Raw genomic sequence first — 5043 nt, forward strand, 5'->3', positions numbered from 1 at the left:
ACACACACACACACACACACACACACACACACACACACACACACACACACACACACACAGGTTTATATATATCTATACACTGGCTTTCTTTCATTTTCCCTCTCACACCCTCTCTGACTCCCAGCACACAGAGGAAATTAAATGAGCTCTGTTATCAGCTGCCACGTGAATGCTGCACACCGCCTCCAGCCGCTGATCATGCCCTCCTCTCATCAACCCCTCCTGGGACTCCGACATCCTCAACACTGCTCCTGTTGGATGCACCGGCCCGCCACTCGGCACTGTCCACCTAAATTGGACAATTACCGAGTGAACGCTGAGCCCACTGAGGTTTTCTCTGTTTCTGCACCGATGAGTGGAGGCGGCTTTTTTATCCTCCCCGGCTCGTGCAGATATTTAAAGTAGCTGTTTAGGTTTTTGTGTTCAGCAGCCTGGCTCCGTGGGCGGTGCTGTCAATTTGGTTGGTTTAGGCTGGGCCTCCGTTCCACCTGCGATACAGACGGATGGATTTTATAAAGATGCCACTTCTGAGTCTGTTCAAAACAACGAGGAACAACAGGAACAGTCACAGTTTACACATTTATATAAATACATATATTCAAAATCACATCATGCTCGAAATGCAAAAACAAGCCATGCGTTGCCATGCGTTGCCATGCGTTGCCATGCGTTGCCATGCGTTGCCTTACGCTGCTCCAGCCTCAGACCATCACGTGCATGTTTCTACATTTCATGGCAGCTCGCTGTCAGCCTGCAGCAAAGTTACCCAAATCAAAGATGATGGCAAACTCAGCTGAGAGTTTATGCACAGCTTTTACTGTAGCTTACGTAGCTTTAGCGTAGCTTTGCAGCTGAACAGTTCAGTTTAGTTTTGCTGGGAAAAGTCTGAGAATGGTTTTAATTGCCGTTACAGAAACAAGAGCTGCTGCTCAGCTGCTCAGTCCACACTGCCTGGGCTGAACACAAAGTCAACTGACCCAGTGAAAAAGTGAAGATGGATGCTTTTAGATCTTTCTTTTTTTATGTGTTGAGTTGCTTGTTTTAAATGAACACTGTATAAAACATGATATGTTACACTTATCAGTGACAAATCCATCCATCCATCTTCATCCGCTTTATCCGAGGCCGGGTCGCGGGGGCAGCAGCCTAAGCAAATCCGATTTTCAGAAAGCTGAAGCTGGGGAGGGTCTCTGCCCGTGCAGCCATCATCAAACCACGTCTTTATTGATACGCGCTGAGGTGCCAGAACTGATCATTGAAGGTCGTCAGAGATGAGTCAAACTCACAGGCCGGCTGTGAGAAAAGAAATGAGCTAAAATCATTTTTTTCACTCTTCTGTGTTTTTGTTGTTTCTTCAGCCTGGAGTCAGAGCGACGACTGTTAATTAACTGTATAACCGCTGCTTGTATTTTCAGACGGGGGAGCGAGCCTCTTAATGCTGCCATTAGCAGTTAATTACACAATACCACTGTGGCTGTTTGACATCTGCAGGGCCTCTTCAGGAAGCAAGCGGCAGCTTTTCTCACCTCTCGCTGGTTTCGTGCCTCAGAGCTTTTTCAAATAAATACTTGAGCGCTCGCCGTCCTTTCTTCTTCATTTCTTCCTCCTTTGTTCTTCCTGAAACACGACCTCAGGCTGACCTCACATTCATGACCATCTCATTAGTGACCCGTTTGACCCCAGATCAGTTTCTTTAAGGGATAAAATGCATCCCCACCTGTTGCAAACCCGCATGCGTCAAAGATGTGCTCGATGTCACATCAAGGGCAATTTGTAGCGAGGGAGCTACAAACTGGCCTCTCCCCGTCTTTCAGACGTCTCTTTCTTTCCACCCCGGCTTTATTAAACCGTCTCGGCCTGTGCGAATCAATGTGGCTGTCTGTCTCTGAGGAAAATCACTTTTCTACCAGCAGAACACAATCACCAGGAGGAGGAAAAGCTTTAAATAGACAGCCTTCATTTTCTGTCTCATTCTGTGGGCTGTGAGCTGAAAATGTACAGCTTAGCAAAACTACATCTCTGCAGTGGGGAAAACTCTTTTATTCCCAGGTCTCCAGCTTCTGCGTTACATACACATTTCTGTTTCTTCTCTGAGATTATTTAGGCTTTAGTTTAGAAGAACAAACGCCTGGAGCTTATTTGATGAAGACCTCCACCTGCTGCTGGTGGAGCTCAGATTGAGCTACGCAGGAAATGTGCAACAAAACTATCAGCCTATAAAGCTCAGATCCTCTGCAGAGCTGCTGAGAGGTTTCACCTGGACTTCAATCAAACACGAATCAGAAGGGTTTTTGCAGTGATGGAGGAAATATTCTGTTAAAGTCTAAATAAAAACACTGATATTTTTCTTTTAGTAAAGTATGATATGTAGGAAAATGGCTTTTCAGATGTAGTTTGTATGATGCAATTATTAGGTGAATTTATATAGTCCGCTTTTATTTATCAAGGTCAAATTTTCATGGACCGCCCTGTCACATCATGCAGTAAAGCATGCATTGGTGAAAACAGCAGCACCATTTTACTGCATCAGTATAAACATCCATCCATCCCTCTTCAGGTCTGGGGTGTATCCCAGCTATCATAGGGGAAGAGGCAGGGACATCCTGGTGTCGCGTCTGTCTCAGGGCTAGGGATGGGTACCGGTGTGGTTCTGACATAAACGGTAGTAACCAGACCGAAAAGCAGCGCACATTTCGGTGCTTTATTTCGGTGTTTTTTTTTCCTGAGCTGTGATACACTTCTAGCCAATCATTTTACGTTTCCGAGGATAGTAGGCGGGGCCAGGTACGTACGTTCTTTTATGCAGAGCTACAGATTAAAAATGCCCAAGGCGAAGCGGTCAAAAGTCTGGCTGTACTTCACAGCAAAAGATGCAAACTCAGCAGCAACAAGTGCTTTAAGCTGATACTGTGATACTGTCAAAGGAGGTAACTCCTCAAATCCGATGAAACACCTGGCGACGCATAGCGGGTTTTCCCCCCCAAAAACCAAGAAATGCGCTGTATGTGATAGCTTGCTGCGAGACCTCACACCGAGCGCATCTACTGCGGTGTGGTGCTTGTTATCGGACCCGGAGTTAGCAACATACCCAAAAACACGAAGAGGAGAGTCCTGGCCCCTAGCCCTGCCAGTGTAGCAGAAATGATGACGGATGATGATGGCAGCAGCCGGTCTTCTCTGCGTGAGTAATTTACGTTGAGTAGGCTAACCACGTTATTACATTAATGCATGTAAGGTGAACTAGCAAACATCATCATAGCTACATGCGGCTGTCTTCTTGTTTGATGGCAGATACTCCCTTCACCCTGGCCAAAAAGGCTAAAATGACCAAAGAAAAAGAGGGAAACAGCTGAACACGAGAGGTTTTTGGACAAAGTTTGTGTTCTCCATTCTTTAAGCACCGGTTCGAGCACCGTTTAAGCACCGGCACCGTTTCAAAAGTACCGATTTGGCACCGGTATCGGATAAAACCTAAACGATACCCATCCCTACTCAGGGCTAACACACAGACAGATAATTCACACCTCAATTTACAATAACAAGTTAACCCCGTGCATATTTTTTGGACCGTGGGGAAAGCCCGAGCACCCGGAGAGAACCCGTCCATACATGAGGAGGAACATGTAAACTCCACCTCCATAGCACCAGCCTCTTGCCCCAGAATGAAGTTCAGTTTCAGTCTGTTCTCGGTCCCGCGGTGTTCAATAACACTTCTGTCAAAGCTGCTGGTGTTTGTCGGACGCAGGGTGTTCTTTAGGGAGAAAGGTTTGTCACTCCCAGCTCACTATTCATCAGCCATCAGGGTTAGCTTTGTGAAGAGGTGCTTTTTAACCTGAATCACCATCTTTTCCTGACTCTGGACAGGTTTCAGTGCCTAAAGCTTAGCAGTGAGTGAAAGTGAGTGAAAGTGAGTGGAATAAAGGCAAACCACCACGTCTCACCTGGCTGTGAAATATAAGACCCACCCTCCTTACATGCAGTTTGAAGTCATCTGAAAGTAGCCAATAGTCTCACGTTATGGCGAGGGAAACAATGAAACATGAAGTCAAATAACAAGTTCCTCAGTCTGCAGTTCCTCTAATGTCCACTTGAGGCTGCCTCCAGAAGCGAGTCAGTCCCCACAGTGCGCTGCTTCAAAGTCTGAAGAGTGAAGCCAGCACAAAGGTGCTTTAAACATGTATTCTGTTTAAAAGCCAGCAGGGGGCAACACATGGTCGCAAAAAGACTATCAGTTTTATTGAATTTGATTGGAGATCCGAGCAGTTACTCTAGTAAACCGTGGTCGCTGCAAGAGTCAGGAAGGAGGATTATCGAGGGTACGTTCAAGAGTAATCAGTCACAAGCTGACTGTGCTGCACCTGGTTCTCCAACCCCCACCTGCTTCACAGCACGTCTTTACGAACAAATCAGTGATGTCACAGTGGCTGTGCCCATCTTTTATATACAGTCTATGGAGAAAACAAATAGAATCAGCAAGTGGGACCCAGTGTCTCCTCATATACCTGTCAGATATACCACCACCCCTCCGTGTCATCATGTGTGACGACCAGAACATGAACCACTGATTACAAAAACACCCTGTGCTAAACAGAAGCATTCAGGTGGCGTCATAGCCTCTGGGATATTGAAACTGCTGACTGGATAGCCAGTTTATAGAAAGATTAATAAATACAATTACTCATTTTTAACGGAAACAAAGCTGTCAAATAATTTTAGTGAGGTACAAAAAGCACATGGTTGTCCTCTGAATCGTAAGGGTTGCATGGAGGAGGAGTCATACCCAAGTAAAGCACCTAATTTGTGTGTAACTAGAAGACTACTTTAATACTTAGAATACTTCAAGAGTTTGTTAGTTCACGTTTTTGTCTTCGAGTAATTTGTTGGATTGTGTCACTCAGGCCCGTCTTCACTCCATGATGTCTCCTTCCTCTCTGTTGACACCCAGTCAGAGCTCATCTGAGGTCTGACACTCGACACAGGGTGTCTGCCAACCACACACACACACACACACACACACACACACACACACACACACACACACAC

At 45.9% G+C, this 5043-nt stretch overlaps 1 protein-coding gene across 1 annotated transcript in view; it reads left to right on the forward strand.

Annotated features, from left to right (window-relative positions):
* efr3a (EFR3 homolog A (S. cerevisiae)) overlaps positions 1-5043 on the forward strand; it is a 102611-nt gene that overhangs the window by 68832 nt on the left and 28736 nt on the right. The window lies entirely within an intron of this gene.

The sequence above is a fragment of the Pundamilia nyererei genome, unplaced genomic scaffold (assembly GCF_000239375.1).
Source record: "Pundamilia nyererei isolate P.nyererei 1_Seehausen unplaced genomic scaffold, PunNye1.0 scaffold00177, whole genome shotgun sequence".
Classification (NCBI taxonomy): domain Eukaryota; kingdom Metazoa; phylum Chordata; class Actinopteri; order Cichliformes; family Cichlidae; genus Pundamilia; species Pundamilia nyererei.